Source organism: Camelina sativa, chromosome 16 (genome assembly GCF_030686135.1).
Source record: "Camelina sativa cultivar CO46 ecotype springtype chromosome 16, ASM3068613v1".
NCBI lineage: Eukaryota > Viridiplantae > Streptophyta > Magnoliopsida > Brassicales > Brassicaceae > Camelina > Camelina sativa.
In genome coordinates, this window is record NC_141895.1 from 11,369,178 (window position 1) to 11,385,683 (window position 16,506).

A 16,506-nucleotide genomic window follows, 5' to 3' on the forward strand; every position below is an offset into this window, starting at 1 on the left:
AATATTCAACCCGAACTCTAATAATTAGTCAAATGCATTGGATTGTTACATATTTTGACCCTAGAAAGAGTAACATAGCTGTTTACTGCTTCGAATCAATGTTTTCTCTCGGTTTTAGCTTGTTTTCTCGATTTAAGTCTGTTTTGGGATAAAACGGGTTTAAGTGTTGTCTAAACACTCCAAATTCATCCCAAACTCTTACAATTAGTCAAATACAATGGAATGTCACACATTATGACCCTAGAAACAGTAACAACCCTGTTTACTGCTTAGAATCAACGTTTTCTCGGTTTTAGCCTCTTTCGGGACAAAATGGGTAAAAGTGGTATCTAAACACTCAAAATTCAACCCGAACTCTTATAATTAGTAAAATGCATTGGATTGTTACATATTTTGACCCTAGAAAGAGTAACATAGCTGTTTACTGCTTCGAATCAATGTTTTCTCTCGGTTTTAGCTTGTTTTCTCGATTTAAGTCTGTTTTGGGATAAAACGGGTTTAAGTGTTGTCTAAACACTCCAAATTCATCCCAAACTCTTACAATTAGTCAAATGCAATGGAATGTCACACATTATGACCCTAGAAACAGTAACAACCCTGTTTACTGCTTAGAATCAATGTTTTCTCGGTTTTAGCCTGTTTCGGGACAAAATGGGTAAAAGTGATATCTAAACACTCAAAATTCAACCCGAACTCTTATAATTAGTAAAATGCATTGGATTGTTACATATTTTGACCCTAGAAAGAGTAACATAGCTGTTTACTGCTTGGAATCAATGTTTTCTCACAGTTTTAGCCTGTTCTCTCGGTTTAAGCCTGTTTTGGGATAAAACGGGTTTAAGTGTTGTCTAAACACTCCAAATTCATCCCAAACTCTTACAATTAGTCAAATGTATTGAAATGTCAAAACTTCTGACCCTAGAAACAGTAACAAAGCTGTTTACTGCTTAGAATCAACGTTTTCTCGGTTTTAGCCTCTTTCGGGACAAAATGGGTAAAAGTGGTATCTAAACACTCAAAACTCAACCGGAACTCTTATAATTAGTAAAATGCATTGGATTGTTACATATTTTGACCCTAGAAAGAGTAACATAGCTGTTTACTGCTTGGAATCAATGGTTTCTCAGTTTTAGCCTGTTTTCTCGGTTTAAGCCTGTTTTGGGATAAAACGGGTTTAAGTGTTGTCTAAACACTCCAAATTCATCTCAAACTCTTACAAGTAGTCAAATGCAATGGAATGTCACACATTATGACCCTAGAAACAGTAGCAACGCTGTTTATTGCTTAGATTCAATGTTTTCTCGGCTTTAGCCTCTTTCGGGACAAAATGGGTAAAAGTGGTATCTAAACACTCAATATTCAACCGGAACTCTTATAATTAGTAAAATGCATTGGATTGTTACATATTTTGACCCTAGAAAGAGTAACATAGCTGTTTACTGCTTGGAATCAATGTTTTCTCTCAGTTTTAGCCTGTTTTCTCGGTTGAAGCTTGTTTTGGGATAAAACGGGTTTAAGTGTTGTCTAAACACTCCAAATTCATCCCAAACTCTTACAATTAGTAAAATGCAATGGAATGTCACACATTATGACCCTAGAAACAGTAGCAACGCTGTTTATTGCTTAGATTCAATGTTTTCTCGGCTTTAGCCTCTTTCGGGACAAAATGGGTAAAAGTGGTATCTAAACACTCAATATTCAACCCGAACTCTTATAATTAATGAAATGCATTGGATTGTTACATATTTTGACTCTAGAAAGAGTAACATAGCTGTTTACTGCTTTGAATCAATGTTTTCTCTCGGTTTTAGCTTGTTTTCTTTGATTTAAGTCTGTTTTGGGAAAAAACGGGTTTCAGTGTTGTCTAAACACTCCAAATTCATCCCAAACTCTTACAATTAGTCAAATGCAATGGAATGTCACACATTATGACCCTAGAAACAGTAACAACCCTGTTTACTGCTTAGAATCAATGTTTTCTCGGTTTTAGCCTGTTTCGGGACAAAATGGGTAAAAGTGGTATCTAAACACTCAATATTCAACCCGAACTCTAATAATTAGTCAAATGCATTGGATTGTTACATATTTTGACCCTAGAAAGAGTAACATAGCTGTTTACTGCTTCGAATCAATGTTTTCTCTCGGTTTTAGCTTGTTTTCTCGATTTAAGTCTGTTTTGGGATAAAACGGGTTTAAGTGTTGTCTAAACACTCCAAATTCATCCCAAACTCTTACAATTAGTCAAATACAATGGAATGTCACACATTATGACCCTAGAAACAGTAACAACCCTGTTTACTGCTTAGAATCAACGTTTTCTCGGTTTTAGCCTCTTTCGGGACAAAATGGTAAAAAAGTGATATCTAAACACTCAAAATTCAACCCGAACTCTTATAATTAGTAAAATGCATTGGATTGTTACATATTTTGACCCTAGAAAGAGTAACATAGCTGTTTACTGCTTCGAATCAATGTTTTCTCTCGGTTTTAGCTTGTTTTCTCGATTTAAGTCTGTTTTGGGATAAAACGGGTTTAAGTGTTGTCTAAACACTCCAAATTCATCCCAAACTCTTACAATTAGTCAAATGCAATGGAATGTCACACATTATGACCCTAGAAACAGTAACAACCCTGTTTACTGCTTAGAATCAATGTTTTCTCGGTTTTAGCCTGTTTCGGGACAAAATGGGTAAAAGTGGTATCTAAACACTCAATATTCAACCCGAACTCTTATAATTAATCAAATGCATTGGATTGTTACATATTTTGACTCTAGAAAGAGTAACATAGCTGTTTACTGCTTCGAATCAATGTTTTCTCTCGGTTTTAGCTTGTTTTCTCGATTTAAGTCTGTTTTGGGATAAAACGGGTTTAAGTGTTGTCTAAACACTCCAAATTCATCCCAAACTCTTACAATTAGTCAAATGCAATGGAATGTCACACATTATGACCCTAGAAACATTAACAACCCTGTTTACTGCTTAGAATCAATGTTTTCTCGGTTTTAGCCTGTTTCGGGACAAAATGGGTAAAAGTGATATCTAAACACTCAAAATTCAACCCGAACTCTTATAATTAGTAAAATGCATTGGATTGTTACATATTTTGACCCTAGAAAGAGTAACATAGCTGTTTACTGCTTGGAATCAATGTTTTCTCACAGTTTTAGCCTGTTCTCTCGGTTTAAGCCTGTTTTGGGATAAAACGGGTTTAAGTGTTGTCTAAACACTCCAAATTCATCCCAAACTCTTACAATTAGTCAAATGTATTGAAATGTCAAAACTTCTGACCCTAGAAACAGTAACAAAGCTGTTTACTGCTTAGAATCAACGTTTTCTCGGTTTTAGCCTCTTTCGGGACAAAATGGGTAAAAGTGGTATCTAAACACTCAAAACTCAACCGGAACTCTTATAATTAGTAAAATGCATTGGATTGTTACATATTTTGACCCTAGAAAGAGTAACATAGCTGTTTACTGCTTGGAATCAATGGATTCTCAGTTTTAGCCTGTTTTCTCGGTTTAAGCCTGTTTTGGGATAAAACGGGTTTAAGTGTTGTCTAAACACTCCAAATTCATCTCAAACTCTTACAAGTAGTCAAATGCAATGTAATGTCACACATTATGACCCTAGAAACAGTAGCAACGCTGTTTATTGCTTAGATTCAATGTTTTCTCGGCTTTAGCCTCTTTCGGGACAAAATGGGTAAAAGTGGTATCTAAACACTCAATATTCAACCCGAACTCTTATAATTAGTCAAATGCATTGGATTGTTACATATTTTGACCCTAGAAAGAATAACATAGCTGTTTACTGCTTCGAATCAATGCTTTCTCTCGGTTTTAGCTTGTTTTCTCGATTTAAGTTTGTTTTGGGAAAAAACGGGTTGAAGTGTTGTCTAAACACTCCAAATTCATCCAAACTCTTACAATTAGTCAAATGCAATGGAATGTCACACATTATGATCCTAAAAACAGTAGCAACGCTGTTTATTGCTTAGATTCAATGTTTTCTCGGCTTTAGCCTGTTTCGGGACAAAATGGGTAAAAGTGGTATCTAAACACTCAATATTCAACCCGAACTCTTCAAATTTAATCAAATGCATTGGATTGTTACATATTTTGACTCTAGAAAGAGTAACATAGCTGTTTACTGCTTCGAATCAATGTTTTCTCTCGGTTTTAGCTTGTTTTCTCGATTTAAGTCTGTTTTGGGAAAAAACGGGTTTAAGTGTTGTCTAAACACTCCAAATTCATCCCAAACTCTTACAATTAGTCAAATACAATGGAATGTCACACATTATGACCCTAGAAACAGTAACAACCCTGTTTACTGCTTAGAATCAACGTTTTCTCGGTTTTAGCCTCTTTCGGGACAAAATGGTAAAAAAGTGATATCTAAACACTCAAAATTCAACCCGAACTCTTATAATTAGTAAAATGCATTGGATTGTTACATATTTTGACCCTAGAAAGAGTAACATAGCTGTTTACTGCTTCGAATCAATGTTTTCTCTCGGTTTTAGCTTGTTTTCTCGATTTAAGTCTGTTTTGGGATAAAACGGGTTTAAGTGTTGTCTAAACACTCCAAATTCATCCCAAACTCTTACAATTAGTCAAATGCAATGGAATGTCACACATTATGACCCTAGAAACAGTAACAACCCTGTTTACTGCTTAGAATCAATGTTTTCTCGGTTTTAGCCTGTTTCGGGACAAAATGGGTAAAAGTGGTATCTAAACACTCAATATTCAACCCGAACTCTTATAATTAATCAAATGCATTGGATTGTTACATATTTTGACTCTAGAAAGAGTAACATAGCTGTTTACTGCTTCAAATCAATGTTTTCTCTCGGTTTTAGCTTGTTTTCTCGATTTAAGTCTGTTTTGGGATAAAACGGGTTTAAGTGTTGTCTAAACACTCCAAATTCATCCCAAACTCTTACAATTAGTCAAATGCAATGGAATGTCACACATTATGACCCTAGAAACATTAACAACCCTGTTTACTGCTTAGAATCAATGTTTTCTCGGTTTTAGCCTGTTTCGGGACAAAATGGGTAAAAGTGATATCTAAACACTCAAAATTCAACCCGAACTCTTATAATTAGTAAAATGCATTGGATTGTTACATATTTTGACCCTAGAAAGAGTAACATAGCTGTTTACTGCTTGGAATCAATGTTTTCTCACAGTTTTAGCCTGTTCTCTCGGTTTAAGCCTGTTTTGGGATAAAACGGGTTTAAGTGTTGTCTAAACACTCCAAATTCATCCCAAACTCTTACAATTAGTCAAATGTATTGAAATGTCAAAACTTCTGACCCTAGAAACAGTAACAAAGCTGTTTACTGCTTAGAATCAACGTTTTCTCGGTTTTAGCCTCTTTCGGGACAAAATGGGTAAAAGTGGTATCTAAACACTCAAAACTCAACCGGAACTCTTATAATTAGTAAAATGCATTGGATTGTTACATATTTTGACCCTAGAAAGAGTAACATAGCTGTTTACTGCTTGGAATCAATGGTTTCTCAGTTTTAGCCTGTTTTCTCGGTTTAAGCCTGTTTTGGGATAAAACGGGTTTAAGTGTTGTCTAAACACTCCAAATTCATCTCAAACTCTTACAAGTAGTCAAATGCAATGTAATGTCACACATTATGACCCTAGAAACAGTAGCAACGCTGTTTATTGCTTAGATTCAATGTTTTCTCGGCTTTAGCCTCTTTCGGGACAAAATGGGTAAAAGTGGTATCTAAACACTCAATATTCAACCCGAACTCTTATAATTAGTCAAATGCATTGGATTGTTACATATTTTGACCCTAGAAAGAATAACATAGCTGTTTACTGCTTCGAATCAATGCTTTCTCTCGGTTTTAGCTTGTTTTCTCGATTTAAGTTTGTTTTGGGAAAAAACGGGTTGAAGTGTTGTCTAAACACTCCAAATTCATCCAAACTCTTACAATTAGTCAAATGCAATGGAATGTCACACATTATGATCCTAAAAACAGTAGCAACGCTGTTTATTGCTTAGATTCAATGTTTTCTCGGCTTTAGCCTGTTTCGGGACAAAATGGGTAAAAGTGGTATCTAAACACTCAATATTCAACCCGAACTCTTCAAATTTAATCAAATGCATTGGATTGTTACATATTTTGACTCTAGAAAGAGTAACATAGCTGTTTACTGCTTCGAATCAATGTTTTCTCTCGGTTTTAGCTTGTTTTCTCGATTTAAGTCTGTTTTGGGAAAAAACGGGTTTCAGTGTTGTCTAAACACTCCAAATTCATCCCGAAATCTTACAATTAGTCAAATGCAATGGAATGTCACACATTGTGACCCTAGAAACAGTAACAACCCTGTTTACTGCTTAGAATCAATGTTTTCTCGGTTTTAGCCTGTTTCGGGACAAAATGGGTAAAAGTGGTATCTAAACACTCAATATTCAACCCGAACTCTAATAATTAGTCAAATGCATTGGATTGTTACATATTTTGACCCTAGAAAGAGTAACATAGCTGTTTACTGCTTCGAATCAATGTTTTCTCTCGGTTTTAGCTTGTTTTCTCGATTTAAGTCTGTTTTGGGATAAAACGGGTTTAAGTGTTGTCTAAACACTCCAAATTCATCCCAAACTCTTACAATTAGTCAAATGCAATGGAATGTCACACATTATGACCCTAGAAACAGTAACAACCCTGTTTACTGCTTAGAATCAATGTTTTCTCGGTTTTAGCCTGTTTCGGGACAAAATGGGTAAAAGTGATATCTAAACACTCAAAATTCAACCCGAACTCTTATAATTAGTAAAATGCATTGGATTGTTACATATTTTGACCCTAGAAAGAGTAACATAGCTGTTTACTGCTTGGAATCAATGTTTTCTCACAGTTTTAGCATGTTCTCTCGGTTTAAGCCTGTTTTGGGATAAAACGGGTTTAACTGTTGTCTAAACACTCCAAATTCATCTCAAACTCTTACAAGTAGTCAAATGAATGGAATGTCACACATTATGACCCTAGAAACAGTAGCAACGCTGTTTATTGCTTAGATTCAATGTTTTCTCGGCTTTAGCCTCTTTTGGGACAAAATGGGTAAAAGTGGTATCTAAACACTCAATATTCAACCCGAACTCTTATAATTAGTCAAATACATTGGGTTGTTACATATTTTGACCCTAAAAAGAGTAACATAGCTGTTTACTGCTTCAAATAAATGTTTTCTCTCGGTTTTAGCCTGTTTTCTTGATTTAAGCCTCTTTTGGGATAAAACGGGTTTAAGTGTTGTCTAAACACTCCAAATTCATCCCAAACTCTTACAATTAGTCAAATGCATTGGAATGTCACACATTATGACCCTAGAAACAGTAACAACCCTGTTTACTGCTTAGAATCAATGTTTTCTCGGTTTTAGCCTGTTTCGGGACAAAATGGGTAAAAGTGTTGTCTAAACACTCCAAATTCATCCTAAACTCTTACAATTAGTCAAATGCATTGGATTGTCACACATTCTGACCCTAGAAACAGTATCATAGCTGTTTACTGCTTCAAATCAATGTTTTCTCTAGGTTTTAGCCTGTTTTCTCGATTTAAGCCTGTTTTGGGATAAAACGGGTTTAAGTGTTGTCTAAACACTCCAAATTCATCTCAAACTCTTACAAGTAGTCAAATGCAATGGAATGTCACACATTATGACCCTAGAAACAGTAGCGACGCTGTTTATTGCTTAGATTCAATGTTTTCTCGGCTTTAGCCTCTTTCGGGACAAAATGGGTAAAAGTGGTATCTAAACACTCAATATTCAACCCGAACTCTTATAATTAGTCAAATGCATTGGATTGTTACATATTTTGACCCTAGAAAGAGTAACATAGCTGTTTACTGCTTCGAATCAATGTTTTCTCTCGGTTTTAGCTTGTTTTCTCGATTTAAGTCTGTTTTGGGATAAAACGGGTTTAAGTGTTGTCTAAACACTCCAAATTCATCCCAAACTCTTACAATTAGTCAAATGCAATGGAATGTCACACATTATGACCCTAGAAATAGTAACAACCCTGTTTACTGCTTAGAATCAATGTTTTCTCGGTTTTAGCCTGTTTCGGGACAAAATGGGTAAAAGTGATATCTAAACACTCAAAATTCAACCCGAACTCTTATAATTAGTAAAATGCATTGGATTGTTACATATTTTGACCTTAGAAAGAGTAACATAGCTGTTTACTGCTTGGAATCAATGTTTTCTCACAGTTTTAGCCTGTTCTCTCGGTTTAAGCCTGTTTTGGGATAAAACGGGTTTAAGTGTTGTCTAAACACTCCAAATTCATCCCAAACTCTTACAATTAGTCAAATGTATTGAAATGTCAAAAATTCTGACCCTAGAAACAGTAACAAAGCTGTTTACTGCTTAGAATCAACGTTTTCTCGGTTTTAGCCTCTTTCGGGACAAAATGGGTAAAAGTGGTATCTAAACACTCAAAACTCAACCGGAACTCTTATAATTAGTAAAATGCATTGGATTGTTACATATTTTGACCCTAGAAAGAGTAACATAGCTGTTTACTGCTTGGAATAAATGTTTTCTCAGTTTTAGCCTGTTTTCTCGGTTTAAGCCTGTTTTGGGATAAAACGGGTTTAAGTGTTGTCTAAACACTCCAAATTCATCTCAAACTCTTACAAGTAGTCAAATGCAATGTAATGTCACACATTATGACCCTAGAAACAGTAGCAACGCTGTTTATTGCTTAGATTCAATGTTTTCTCGGCTTTAGCCTCTTTCGGGACAAAATGGGTAAAAGTGGTATCTAAACACTCAATATTCAACCCGAACTCTTATAATTAGTCAAATGCATTGGATTGTTACATATTTTGACCCTAGAAAGAATAACATAGCTGTTTACTGCTTCGAATCAATGCTTTCTCTCGGTTTTAGCTTGTTTTCTCGATTTAAGTTTGTTTTGGGAAAAAACGGGTTGAAGTGTTGTCTAAACACTCCAAATTCATCCAAACTCTTACAATTAGTCAAATGCAATGGAATGTCACACATTATGATCCTAAAAACAGTAGCAACGCTGTTTATTGCTTAGATTCAATGTTTTCTCGGCTTTAGCCTGTTTCGGGACAAAATGGGTAAAAGTGGTATCTAAACACTCAATATTCAACCCGAACTCTTATAATTTAATCAAATGCATTGGATTGTTACATATTTTGACTCTAGAAAGAGTAACATAGCTGTTTACTGCTTCGAATCAATGTTTTCTCTCGGTTTTAGCTTGTTTTCTCGATTTAAGTCTGTTTTGGGAAAAAACGGGTTTCAGTGTTGTCTAAACACTCCAAATTCATCCCGAAATCTTACAATTAGTCAAATGCAATGGAATGTCACACATTGTGACCCTAGAAACAGTAACAACCCTGTTTACTGCTTAGAATCAATGTTTTCTCGGTTTTAGCCTGTTTCGGGACAAAATGGGTAAAAGTGGTATCTAAACACTCAATATTCAACCCGAACTCTAATAATTAGTCAAATGCATTGGATTGTTACATATTTTGACTCTAGAAAGAGTAACATAGCTGTTTACTGCTTCGAATCAATGTTTTCTCTCGGTTTTAGCTTGTTTTCTCGATTTAAGTCTGTTTTGGGATAAAACGGGTTTAAGTGTTGTCTAAACACTCCAAATTCATCCCAAACTCTTACAATTAGTCAAATGCAATGGAATGTCACACATTATGACCCTAGAAACAGTAACAACCCTGTTTACTGCTTAGAATCAATGTTTTCTCGGTTTTAGCCTGTTTCGGGACAAAATGGGTAAAAGTGATATCTAAACACTCAAAATTCAACCCTAACTCTTATAATTAGTAAAATGCATTGGATTGTTACATATTTTGACCCTAGAAAGAGTAACATAGCTGTTTACTGCTTCGAATCAATGTTTTCTCACAGTTTTAGCATGTTCTCTCGGTTTAAGCCTGTTTTGGGATAAAACGGGTTTAAGTGTTGTCTAAACACTCCAAATTCATCTCAAACTCTTACAAGTAGTCAAATGAATGGAATGTCACACATTATGACCCTAGAAACAGTAGCAACGCTGTTTATTGCTTAGATTCAATGTTTTCTCGGCTTTAGCCTCTTTCGGGACAAAATGGGTAAAAGTGGTATCTAAACACTCAATATTCAACCCGAACTCTTATAATTAGTCAAATACATTGGGTTGTTACATATTTTGACCCTAAAAAGAATAACATAGCTGTTTACAGCTTCAAATAAATGTTTTCTCTCGGTTTTAGCCTGTTTTCTTGATTTAAGCCTCTTTTGGGATAAAACGGGTTTAAGTGTTGTCTAAACACTCCAAATTCATCCCAAACTCTTACAATTAGTCAAATGCATTGGAATGTCACACATTATGACCCTAGAAACAGTAACAACCCTGTTTACTGCTTAGAATCAATGTTTTCTCGGTTTTAGCCTGTTTCGGGACAAAATGGGTAAAAGTGTTGTCTAAACACTCCAAATTCATCCTAAACTCTTACAATTAGTCAAATGCATTGGATTGTCACACATTCTGACCCTAGAAACAGTATCATAGCTGTTTACTGCTTCAAATCAATGTTTTCTCTAGGTTTTAGCCTGTTTTCTCGATTTAAGCCTGTTTTGGGATAAAACGGGTTTAAGTGTTGTCTAAACACTCCAAATTCATCTCAAACTCTTACAAGTAGTCAAATGCAATGGAATGTCACACATTATGACCCTAGAAACAGTAGCAACGCTGTTTATTGTAAGTTTGAGAGTAGAGTAATCAAGAGATTATGGAAGAGAGTGAAATCGTGTAAAGAGTGAGGAGAGTGAACGGTTGAGAGAGAGAGTGTTGGAGAAAGAGAATAAACTCTTTTCTTACTTCAATTAGTATGATACTTACAAACTATTTAAAGACATATACAAATAGGATATTCTCTTAGGATCCTATGCACACTAATATGAGGAGAAAGCGACATCTCCTTATTCTAACATGTGATCTCCTCTTCTCTCTTACAACTTGCTCCAACGGCTACAAAGGAAGGATCGAGATGAATGGCGACCGTTGGAGGATCTCTTTGGTGGATTGGGCTCATGAAGACTTCTATTTGAGGATGGCCCGTTGGTTGGTCGTACGGACGTCCGTACGGTCGTACGGACAAGTGTGTGTGCCGGTTCATACTCCCCCTCAAGCTTGACTTGGGGAACTAGTCAAGCTTGACAACATAGGCACCCACCTCATTAAAAAAAAAACCTTAGTATAGAAAAACCTCTTGGGAAAACTATACTTAAGGGAAAAAGAGTGTAGGCGCCAAAACAAAGCAAGTCATGGCCGAGTGAGGTTTAGGAGGCCAAGCTTAGGATGGATGTATTCACACACTTGGGGGCTCGCAGCTTTAGTCAGGACGTCTGCAAGTTGTTCTTTGCTTTCGGTATGGCAAGGTAAGACAACTCCAAGCTTGATTTGTTCTCGGACCTTATGGCAATCCACTTCAATGTGCTTGGTCCGCTCATGGAACACTGAATTGGTTGCTATATGAATGGCTGCTTCGTTATCACAGTGCATGGTGATCGGCTTTGTTGATTCTATTCCAAGATCCTTGAGTAACATCTTCAGCCACATTAGCTCCGTCGTTAGCTTCCTCATAGCTCTAGTGATGATGATATCATCAACATACACTAGAATGACTACTATACCTTTGGCGCTTGGTAAGGTGAACAAGGTGTGGTCAGCTTCGGATTTGCGAAAGCCTTTGTCAAGGAGTGTGGTGCTAAGCTTGTGATACCACGCCCTTGGTGACTGCTTCAAGCCATAGATAGCTTTGTTGAGTTTCAAGACCTTTCCCGGACCAATAGTATCCTCCAAACCTGGTGGTGGTCGCATATACACTTCATCCTCCAGTTCTCCTTGCAAGAAGGCGTTCTTCACGTCCATTTGCCAAAGTTCCCAGTCGAGGTTGGTGGCGAGAGAGAGTACAACTCGAACCGTGTGAAGCTTAGCCACCGGAGCAAACGTATCAAGATAGTCCTCCCCATACGTTTGCGTGAACCCTCGTGCGACTAGGCGGGCTTTGTGGCGTTCAATCTCCCCATTGCTCTTATATTTGATTGTGAAGATATACCGAGAGGTGACAGCCTTCTTGCCCTTGGGTAAGTCAGCCTCGTCCCATGTATGATTTTGCACCATGGCCGTATTCTCGGCATCCACTGCATCTCTCCATACTTTGTGCTGCTTAGCCTCATCATAGGTCTTGGGGATCCAATCCTCATCAATATGGCCAAGAAACACTTGATGCTCTATCGGAAAATGAGCCAAGGTGCACACGGCCTGAATCGGATGAGCAACGGCCATGTTGTTGTAGTACACACGGGTGTTCTTCCAATGACTAGGAGGATACCTAATACGTTGGCTGCGCCGAAGAGGAACTATAGCCCCAGCTTCGGAGTTGGCTCGTCCTGGAGTAATGATCTCCTCAAGCTGTTCAGCCGTCTCCTCGGTTGTTTCGGCCGTGTTGTCCGCGAGTGACTCGGGTGCTTCCTCATGCTGCTCAGTATGGTCATCGGCATGTGTAGCAGGCTCAGGCTCAGTAAATGGCTCAGGTTGCTCTGGTGATGCTGGTCTGGCTGACTCGGTAGTGATCCGATCGTTTTCAAAACCTAGTCGCTCAAGGATTACTCGGAGGTTGCGCGTCCGATCAGATGGTGAATCAGAGAGGTTACGGAGCTCATCCCAATTCTTCTCATCGTAAAGACCTTGTGTCTCCATGAACTTGACATCACGAGATACTAGAACCCTCCTTGTTGTAGGTTCATAGCACTTATACCCCTTTTGTGTGGTAGAGTAGCCAAGAAACATAGCCTTTGTACTCTTTGCATCAAGCTTGTCTCTTAGCTCACCTGGTCGCAACACATAGCACACACAACCAAACACTCGTAAGTGATCAAATGTAGGTTTGTCATTCGTTAATACCTCAAATGGAGACACATCCTTTAGGATCTTTGTTGGTGTGCGGTTAATAAGATAACAAGCGGCTAGCACAGCATCTCCCCAAAACCTCTTTGGAACCCTTGTGTGAAACATCATAGACCTTGCTACTTCCATGAGATGCCTATTCTTTCTCTCAGCCACTCCATTTTGTTGTGGTGTGTAAGGACAGCTAGTTTGATGAAGAATTCCATGTTTGGCTAGATATTGCTTAAAGGCATGGCTTGTGTACTCTCCACCATTATCTGATCTCAAAATTTTAATCTTGGCATGAAAGTGGTTAGTGACATAATTTTGAAAATTAGTAAAGGCCTCAAGGACTCTATCCTTAGAGGGAAGTAAAGTTATCCAAGTATATTTTGATTTTTCATCAATAAAAGTCACAAAATACTTTTGATTATCTCTAGATAAGCAAGGAGATGTCCAAACATCAGAATGAATTAAATCAAAACATTTTTCATAAATAGTAATAGATTTAGGAAAAACAGCCTTGCAATGTTTACCAAGAATACAAGCCTCACACTCATCATTTTGAAAAGAAACATTAGGAAATATTAAAGATAAAGCTCTTGTGTGAGGGTGTCCTAGCCTAGCATGTAAAATAGAATCACTAGGTTTCATAATAACCGAATTAAAACAAGATACATTAGAAGATAAGTTCAAGTCCTCAAGCACATAGAGGTCATCCTTGGATCCTCCTTGACCAAGAACCTTACTTGTCTCAATATCCTGAAAATGAACATTGTTAGGACCAAATATAGCATAACAATTTAAATCAGTAGTGGCTCTCTTAACTGATAGCAAGTTAGAAGTAAAGTTTGGCATATAAAATGCCTTAGTCTCCTTATCAAATAGTTTCAAGTTTCCAATGCCTTTAACTGGTACTTTCTCACCATTTGCTATTATCACATTACCATTAGCAGGTTTAATATCACTAATTAGCCTAGAATCACTAATCATGTGATGGGATGCACCAGAATCAACTATGAGGGGTTTAATTTTGTTTGAGGCAAGAAACGCCTTACCGGTGGCCTCTTTGATGGCTTTGATGAGCGCATCAAGGTCGGACCGCCTTACCAGCTCGGACGATGCTGCAGCAAGAGCAGTTCCACTGGTCACTTGTTGAGGTTGCTTAGAGATTGATGACTCCCCCATGGCTGCTGCTTGATGAGCTCTCGGTGGTCCTCCGCGGTTTGGTCGTCCACCTCGGATGGTACCCGGCGGTGGTGCTAGATGAGGGTGTAGAATCCAGCAGCGGCTCTTGAAGTGACCAAGCTTCTTACAATGCTCACAAAATGGCGGGTTGTTCTTGTCCTCCGGCTTGTAGTAGCCCTTGTTTGCTGATGCCGTCTCAGCTTTGTTAGCGGTCACAAGTTCTCCCTTGCCGCCAAACAATCCCATGGAGCCATGTTCCTTTTGAATTTGGTTACAGACATCATCAAGGCTAGGGAGCTTGTCCGACCGTAGAATATGCTTGATAAGGTCATTGTAGGAGGGGTTCAAGGTCAAGAGAAGGCCGAACACCTTATCTTGTTCACGCCTCTCATTCAGAATGGCCGGATCTATAGTCGCCGGCCGGAGCATCTCTAGTTCAGCCCAAAGGGACCTAAACTTCCCAAAGTGCTTGGTGAACTCCATGTCTTCTTGGTTGAGGTTGTTGATGGCCCTCTTAATCTCAAAAATTCGGTTTACATTTGTAACATTCCCAAAAACATTCTTGAGAGTGTCCCACAAGTCTTTTGCTGTCTCGCAATAAGAGTAAGCTTCAAGTATAGGTGCATCTAGGGAGTTTTGAATGATAGCTAGGACTCCCTGATCTTCTTGAAACCACTTGTTCTTCTCATCGACAAGGTCCTTGCCGTCTTTGGTGGTCTCGCCACTAGGAGCTTCGCTCGTCTCAACATGGGACCAAAGTCCTCGGCCGCATAGGGCTGTCTTTGTGGTTCTAGCCCACAGTAAGTAATTCTCTCCCTTGAGAGTAACTGGAACAATGAGAGTTTTGGTAGTTTCCATGGAAAAAGATGAAGAGACCGTTGGTTAAAGCTATTGTCCAACGGTTAAAGAAAGAAGATTCAAGAACAAGAAATTTCAAGAACAAGAAAGAGAATGCGGAAGGGAGTGATGGAGATTTGAGGCAAGAACAGAATCAAATCTGCTCTGATACCATGTAAGTTTGAGAGTAGAGTAATCAAGAGATTATGGAAGAGAGTGAAATCGTGTAAAGAGTGAGGAGAGTGAACGGTTGAGAGAGAGAGTGTTGGAGAAAGAGAATAAACTCTTTTCTTACTTCAATTAGTATGATACTTACAAACTATTTAAAGACATATACAAATAGGATATTCTCTTAGGATCCTATGCACACTAATATGAGGAGAAAGCGACATCTCCTTATTCTAACATGTGATCTCCTCTTCTCTCTTACAACTTGCTCCAACGGCTACAAAGGAAGGATCGAGATGAATGGCGACCGTTGGAGGATCTCTTTGGTGGATTGGGCTCATGAAGACTTCTATTTGAGGATGGCCCGTTGGTTGGTCGTACGGACGTCCGTACGGTCGTACGGACAAGTGTGTGTGCCGGTTCATATTTATTGCTTAGATTCAATGTTTTCTCGGCTTTAGCCTCTTTCGGGACAAAATGGGTAAAAGTGGTATCTAAACACTCAATATTCAACCCGAACTCTTATAATTAGTCAAATGCATTGGATTGTTACATATTTTGACCCTAGAAAGAGTAACATAGCTGTTTACTGCTTCGAATCAATGTTTTCTCTCGGTTTTAGCTTGTTTTCTCGATTTAAGTCTGTTTTGGGATAAAACGGGTTTAAGTGTTGTCTAAACACTCCAAATTCATCCCAAACTCTTACAATTAGTCAAATGCAATGGAATGTCACACATTATGACCCTAGAAACAGTAGCAACGCTGTTTATTGCTTAGATTCAATGTTTTCTTGGCTTTAGCCTCTTTCGGGACAAAATGGGTAAAAGTGGTATCTAAACACTCAATATTCAACCCGAACTCTAATAATTAGTCAAATGCATTGGATTGTTACATATTTTGACCCTAGAAAGAGTAACATAGCTGTTTACTGCTTCGAATCAATGTTTTCTCTCGGTTTTAGCTTGTTTTCTCGATTTAAGTCTGTTTTGGGATAAAACGGGTTTAAGTGTTGTCTAAACACTCCAAATTCATCCCAAACTCTTACAATTAGTCAAATGCAATGGAATGTCACACATTATGACCCTAGAAATAGTAACAACCCTGTTTACTGCTTAGAATCAATGTTTTCTTGGTTTTAGCCTGTTTCGGGACAAAATGGGTAAAAGTGATATCTAAACACTCAATATTCAACCCGAACTCTTATAATTAATCAAATGCATTGTATTGTTACATATTTTGACTCTAGAAAGAGTAACATAGCTGTTTATTGCTTCGAATCAATGTTTTCTCTCGGTTTTAGCTTGTTTTCTCGATTTAAGTCTGTTTTGGGATAAAACGAGTTTAAGTGTTGTCT